This window comes from Lutra lutra, chromosome 10, assembly GCF_902655055.1.
Source record: "Lutra lutra chromosome 10, mLutLut1.2, whole genome shotgun sequence".
Classification (NCBI taxonomy): Eukaryota; Metazoa; Chordata; class Mammalia; order Carnivora; family Mustelidae; genus Lutra; species Lutra lutra.
In genome coordinates, this window is record NC_062287.1 from 106,034,179 (window position 1) to 106,042,316 (window position 8,138).

Genomic DNA, 8,138 nt, shown 5'->3' on the forward strand with positions numbered 1-8,138 from the left:
TGTAATTGCTGTGTCATAGGATAGCTCTATTTTCAACTTTTTGAGGAACCTCCATGCTGTTTTCCAGAGTGGTTGCACCAGCTTGCATTCCCACCAACAGTGTAGGAGGGTTCCCCTTTCTCCGCATCCTCTCCAGCATCTGTCATTTCCTGACTTAGTAATTTTAGCCATTCTGACTGGTGTGAGGTGGTATCTCATTGTGGTTTTGATTTGTATTTCCCTGATGCCAAGAGATGTTGAGCACTTTTTCATGTGTTTGTTGGCCATCTGGATGTCTTCTTTGCTGAAATGTCTGTTCATGTCCTGTGCCCATTCTCGATTGGATTATTTGTTCTTTGAGTGTTGAGTTTGATAAGTTCTTTATAGATTTTGGATATTAGCACTTTACCTGATATGTCATTTGCAAATATCTTCTCCCATTCTGTCAGTTGTCTTTTAGTTTTGTTGACTATTTCCTTGGCTGTGCAAAAGCTTTTTATCTCGATAAAGTCCCAATACTTCATTTTTGCCCTCGTTTCCCCTAGCTTTTGGTGATGTTCCTAGGAAGAAGTTGCTGCAACTGAGGTCAAAGTGGTTGCTGCCTGTGTTCTCCTCAAGGATTTTGATTGATTCCTGTCTCACATTGAGTTCTTTCATCCATTTTGAGTCTATTTTTGTGTGTAGTGTAAGGAAATGGTTGAGTTTCATTCTTCTGTGTGTGGCTGTCCAATTTTCCCAACATCATTTGTTGAAGAGAATGTCTTTTTTTCCATTGGACATTCTTTCCTGCTTTGTCAAAGATTAGTTGACCATAGAGTTGAGGGTCTACTTCTGGGCTCCTTATTCTTTTCCTCCAATCTATGTGTCTGTTTTTGTGCCAGTACCATACTGTCTTGATGATTACAGCTTTGAAATAGAGCTCGAAGTCTGGAATTGTGATGCCACCAAATTTGGCTTTCTTTTTCAACATTCCTCTGACTTTGGGGTCCTTTCTGGTTCCATATAAATTTTAGGATTATTTGTTCCATTTCTTTGAAAAAAATGGATGGTATTTTGATAGGGATTGCATTAAATGTGTAGATTGCTTTAGGTAGTATAGACATTTTCACAATAGTTATTCTTCCAATCTATAAGCATGGAATGTTTTTCCATTTCTTTGTGTCTTCCTCAATTCCTTTCATGAGTACTTTATAGTTTTCTGAGTACAGATTCTTTGCCTCTTTGGTTAGGTTTATTCCTGGGTATCTTAGGGTTTTGGGTGCAATTGTAAATGGGATCGACTCCTTAATCTCTCTTTCTGCTGTTGGTGTATAGAAATGCAACTGATTTCTGTGCCTTGGTTTTATATCCTGACACTTTACTGAATTCCTTTGTGAGTTATAGCAGTTGTGGAGTGGAGTCTTTTGGGTTTTCCAAAGAAACTGCATCATCTGCAAAGAGTGAGAGTTTGACTTTTTCTCTGCCGATTCAGATGCCTTTTATTTCATTTTGGTTTTCTGATTGCTGAGGCTAGGACTTCTAGTGCTATGTTGAAAAGCAGTGGTGATAGTGGATGTCCCTGCCGTGTTCCTGACCTTAGGGGAAAAGCTCTCAGTTTTCCCCCATTGAGAATGATATTCACTGTGGGTTTTTCATAGTTGGCTTTGATGATATTGAGGTACATACCCTCTATCCCTACACTTTGAAGAGTTTTGATCAATAAAGGATGCTGTACTTTGTCAAATGCTTTTTAGGCATCTTCTGAGAGTATCATATGGTTCTTGTTTTTTCTTTTATTAATGTATTGTATCACAATGATTGATTTGTGGATGCTGAACCAACTTTGCAGCCCAGGGAAAATCCCACCTGGTTGTGGTGAATAATCCTTTTAATGTATTGTTGGATCCTACTGGCTAGTATTTTGGTGAAAATTTTCACATTCATGTTCATCAAGGATATTGGTCTGTAATTCTCCTTTTTGAAGGGGTCTTTGTCTGGTTTTGGGATCAAGGTAATGCTGGCCTCATGAAATGAGTTTGGAAGTTTTCCTTCTATTTCTATTTTCTGGAACAGTTTCAGGAGAATAGGATTAATTCTTCTATAAATGTTTGGTAGAATTCCCCTGGGAAGCCATCTGGCCCTGGGCTCTTGTATTTTGGGAGATTTTTTTAAAAAGATCTTATTTATTTACTTGAGAGACAGAGATCACAAGTAGGCAGAAAGGCAGGCAGATAGAGAGAGAGGGGAAGCAGGTTCCCTACTGAGCAGAGAGCCCGATGCGGGGCTCCATCCCAGGACCCTGGGATCTTGACCTGAGCTGAAGGCAGAGGCTTTAACCCGCTGGCACCCAGGCGCCCCTATTGGGAGATTTTTGATGACTGCTTCAATCTCCTTACTGGTTGTTGGTCTGTTCAGATTTTCTATTTCTTCCTCATTCAGTTTTGTTAGTTTATACATCTCTAGGAAGGCATCCATTTCTTCCAGATTGTCAAATTTGCTGGCGTATAGTTGCTCATAATATGTTCTTATAATTGTCTGTATTTACCTGGTGTTGGTTGTGATCTCTCCTTTTTCACTCATTATTTTATTTATTTGGGTCCTTTCTCTTTTCTTTTTGAAAGTCTGGCCAGGGGTTTATCAATCTTATTAATTACTTCAAAGAACCACCTCCTAGTTTTGTTGACTTGTTCTACTGTTCTTTTGGTTTCTATTTTATTGATCTCTGCTCTGATCTTTATTATTTCTCTTCTCCTGCTGGGTTTAGGCTTTCTTTGCTATTCTGTTAAGGAGGTAAAAGTTAAAAAAAATTTAAAAAGTAAAGTAAAGTGACTGTTATTGTATACTGTCTCTGTTCCTTTCTGGTCTATATTACTTTTGGGCTCTCTCTTCACTTCAAGTATCCCTTTTAATATTTCTTGTAGGGCTGGTTTGATGATCACAAATTCTTTGAGTTTCTGTTTGTCCTGGAAACTTTTTATCTCTCCTTTTATTTTGAATGACATCTTAGCTGGATATAGTATTCTTGGCTGCATATTTTTCTCCTTTAGCCAGTCCTTTCCAGCCTGCCAGGTCTCTGTGAATAGGTCTGCTACCATCAAATATTTCTACCCTTGTAGGTTACAGAACTCTTGTTCCTAGCTGCTTTCAGGATTTTTCTCTTTGTCTCTAGATTTGTAAGTTTCACTATTATATATTGGGGTATTGACCCATTTTTATTGATTTTGAGGGGGGGGTTTCTATGCCTTCTGGATTTTGATGCCTGTTTCCTTCCCCAGATTAAGGAAGTTCTCAGTATAATTTGCTGCAATATACCTTTTGTCCCCCTCTCTCTTTCCTCTTCTACTGAGATCCCAGTTATTCTAATATTGTTCTGCTTTATGTTATCACATCTCTTTAATTCTTCCCTTGTGATCCAATAGTTGTTTATCTCTCTTTTTCTCAGCTTCTTTATTATTCATCATTTGGTTTTCTAGAACATTAATTCTCTCTTTTGCCTCATTTATTTTTCAGCAGTTAGAGCCTCCTTTTTTTAAATTGCATCTCATTACTAGTATTTTTGATTTTGACTTGGTTAGATTTTAGTTCTTTTATTTCTCCAAAAAGGGATTCTCAAGTGTCTTCTATGCTTTTTCTTTTTAAAGCCCAACTATTATCTTTATAGTCATTATTCTGAACTCTAGTTCCAACATTTTACTTATGTCCATACTGATTAGGTACCTGGAAGTCAGTACTGCCTCTTGTTCTCTTTTTTGAGGTGAGTTTTTCTGCTTTGTCATTCTGTCCAGAGAAGAATAGATGAATGAGAGAACAAAATACTAAAATGGCAACATCAACTCCAGAGAAATATACACTAAACAAACTAGAAGAGATCCAAGACTTGGGGGTGGGAGGTGGAGAGGAAAAAAAAAAGGAAAAAAATAAGAAAGAGAAAAAAGAAATAGAAAAGAAAGAGAATATAATCAGATAGGTAAGTAGAATAGAGCAATACACTGGATTCTGTGTGTATTTTGGTCTGTTTTTTTTAGAAAACTAGATCCCAAAATTTTAAAGAAGGAAAAACTTATATATACAATATATATTATTATATTGTATATATATAAATTACATATATATATAAGTATATATACTTATATATATATATATACAAAATAAAATTAAATACAGTAAAAGGATAGACTGTAACTGTAAAAATGAAAATTAAAAGAAAAAAAAGAACAAAAGAGAAAGAGAAAGAAACAACAACAGCAAAAAGGAAGGGATATAAACAGACAGGTGAATAGAACAGGAGGAATATACTATCTCCTGAGTGTATTTTGGTCAGTTTGTTAGGGAAGCTATATCTCAAAATTGTAAAGAAAAAAAACATACAAAAATAAAATTAAATACATTGGAAGGATAGAATGTAACTGTAAAGATGAAAACTTTAAAAAAAGGACTTAACAAAATAAAACAAAAAACAAAAAAAAAGGAAGAAGAAGAAGAAAAAAAGAGAGAATATGATCAGGTGGGTGAATAGAACAGAACCATACACTAGATTTTGGATGTATTTTGGTCTGTTAGAAGAAACTGCATCCCAAAACATTAAAGAAAGAAAACAATATATAAAAATAAGATTAAATACAATGAACAGATAGAATGTAATGTAAAAATGAAAAATTTAAAAAGATTTGTTAAAAGGAGTTGATAAAATGAGAAGTTGGTTGAAAAAGAAGGAAAATAGGGTGCCTGGGTGGCTCAGTTGGTTGAGCGACTGCCTTCGGCTCAGGTCATGATCCTGGACTTCCAGGATCGAGTTCCGCATCGGGCTCCCAGCTCCTTGGGGAGTCTGCTTCTCCTCCCTCTGACCTTCTCCTCTCTCATGCTCTCTCTCACTCATTCTCTCTTAAATAAATAAATAAAATATCTTTAAAAAAAAAGAAAAAGAAGGAAAATAATAAAAAAGAAAAAGAAAGAAATTAAAAAAATTGAAGTCGAAAGACCAAGGAATCACGGGGAAAAAAGCTGTGAGTTCTATGTGCTGTATTCCCCTAGTGCTGGAGTTCTGCAGTTCTCATTGATCAGTAAACTTGGTCTTGGCTGGATTTTCTTGCTGATCTTTTGGGGGAGTGGCCTGTTGTGTTGATTCTCAAGTGTATTTGCCCCAGGTGGAATTACACTGCTCTTGCCAGGGGCCAGGTTAAGTAATCTGCTCAGGTTTGCTCCCTGTGGCTTTTGTTCCCTGAAGGCTTTCTGTGTGCCTTTATAGGATGAGAATGAAAATGGCTGCCTCCCAATCTCTGGTCCTAGAGGAGCCAAAAGCTCAGGGCCCCACTCTTCAATGAGCCCTCAGAGAAAAGCTCACTTGGCCTGTGACTGAGTGTTTCTACCTCAGACACATGACCCCATTTGGAGTCTCCAAACTCCCTGTTTGGAGACTCCTGGGGCATGCTTCCCAGCCACTCCTCCCAGAGGAAGAAGGGAGGTCTTCCCAATTCTGCTGCTGATGGGCCCCTGCTCAGAGAGCAGTCCCTGACTGTGCTGCAGTTCATCATTTATGATAACCCCAACCCAACTCCTGGGCTCACTCTTTGCAGCCGGCTTCCCTGCTCCAATACCTGGGAGTTCTGTTGCACTCAGGCACCCCTGACTTCCTGTGACCCCAAGGATCCTGAGATCACACTGCCCCAGCTAGTGTTCCATCCCTACCTAACAGCTTGAGTGCTGTCACTCACTGGAAAATACTTCCAAAAGTTCCATTTTTGTGCTCTGCTGCTACATCACTTGGTGGTAGCTGGCTGATAGAGGCTCCCTCCCCCCACAGTCTATCTTCCCATATATTTCCTTGGATTCACTTCTCTGTACCTCTTATCTAGCAGAAAGTGGTCTCTTCTCTATTTGTAGAGTTGCTATTCTTTTCTTAGACCTCTGATTGAGTTTGTAGATGTTCAGAATGATTAGATAGCTAGCTAGAGGAATTCCTAGGACCAGATGAAATTAAGGTCTTTTATTCTTCTGCCATCTTGGACTCTCTCTGCCCTCAAATCTTTTGAGGCAGGTGGATATTTTCAGTAAAGTCACAGATATAATTATTTAGCAAAATACTTAGTAGCTGACAACTGAACTTGCTTAAAAGACTACTCAGTGAATGATACTGACCTTACAGGCTCCTGAGATACTGAGATGGTTGACCTTACAGGCTCCACCTAAAGTAGACTTTAGGTGGAAATATACCTGTTCAAGGATCTGCTGTTATTTTCAGAAAAGGGATGTGTGAATATTCAAAGGTAAACTGCTTTGTGATGTTTCTGTGCAAAGAGCACATAGAAGGGATTTTTTTCTTCATTAAGACTGAATTTTGGTTAAAGGTTGATGAAAGCCATCCTTAGTTAAAGCAAACTGAAATACTTTTGTAACTGAAGTTCTGCTTCAGTTTAGATCATACCATAACAGTGATTTTAAGATTTTCAAAATGAGGAAATTTCAAATGGAGGAAGGAAATATTATTCTGTAATAATTTATTTTACCAGATTTATTGAGTCATCCAAATACCATTTGGGACTCACTTTCCCTACTATTGCTATAAATAAAACAGTGTTGTGTGTTTATATGTATTTGTATGTTATATATTTATTTATGTTTATAAGTGAAACATGATGTCAGTGTTTCAAGGTCTCATAATCTAGTTAATAAGAGACAGGTACATAAATAACTACACTGCAATGTGATAAGATAATTGTAAGGAAGATAAACAATGAGGTCTGGAAAAATTTAAAAGGCAATGTTTAATGAGTCCAGGGGAGGGGCTGGACCATGGACCAGGGTAATGATCTTTATAGAAGTGAACTTTTAACTACTCTTGAAGGAAGATATGAGACAATAAAGCAGTGGTTGAATGTTTGGGGGGAAAAATTTCTAACCAAGAGAATAATAAGCACACAATTATAGTAAAAGTTAAGTAATATTTATGCACTTACAAGACATTCAAAAGCTAGAAGCTAAAGAATATACAGGACAATAATGGGAGAAGATAGTTTTATTTACTTATTTATTTATTTCAGTAGGCTCCACACTGGGTGTGGAGCTTGAACTCATGACCCTGAGATCAAGTTCAAAATTCAATGTATTTGTATAAATTCATGTAGTAGTCCTATCAACAGACAGATAAATTGTATCATCCCAGAATTATTTTGTGCTCACTCTTCAGTCAAAGTATCCCTTAACCCTCACCTCTCCAGTACAAATTTATTAGGAACCAATTTTGCTTTTTGTTTTGTTTTTGCTCAGTGTAGTATATATGAGATTCATGCATATTTTTGTTTGTATCAGTATTTTATTTCTTTTTATTGCTGAATAGTTTTATATAGTATGGATGGAAAAATATTTGCAAAACATATATCTGATAAGGGCTTAATATCCAAAATATATAAGGAACTCATACAACTCAATAGCAAACCCCTCAAATAACCCAATTTAAAAATAAGCAAAAGACCTGAATAAACATTTCTCCAAAGATGACTTAGAAATGGATAAAATGGATAAAATACAAATCAAAACCACAATGAGATATCATTTCACACTGTTAGAATGGTTAAAAAAAAACAAGAAATAACAAGTGTTGATGAGGATGTGGAAAAAAGGGAGCCCTCATGCACTGTTGCTAGGAAGGCAAACTGGTGCAGACAGTCTGGAAAACACAATGGAGGATCTTAAAAAAAATTAAAACAGAACTACCATGTGATCCAGTAATTCCACTGCTAGGTATTTGCTCAAATTACTCAGCCACCAGAAAGGATGAATACTTATCATTTACAATGACATGGATGGAACTGGAGGGTATTATGCCGAGTAAAATAAGTCAGTCAAAGAAAGGCAATTATCATATGGTTTCACTCATATGTGGAATGTAAGAAACAGCACAGAGGATCACAGAGGAAGGGAGAGAAAACAGAATGGAAAGAAATCAGAGAGGGAGACAAACCATGAGAGACCCTTACTTATAGGAAACAAACTGAGGGTTGTTGGAGGGAAGATGGATGGAGGGCTAGGGTAATTGGGTGGTGGGCATTAATGGAAGGCATGTGATGAGCACTGGGTGTTATATGCAACTGATAAATTATTGAACTCTACATCTGAAAATAATGATGTACTATATGCTGGCTGATTGAATTTAAATTAAAAAAAAAAGAAAACAAAAACACCAA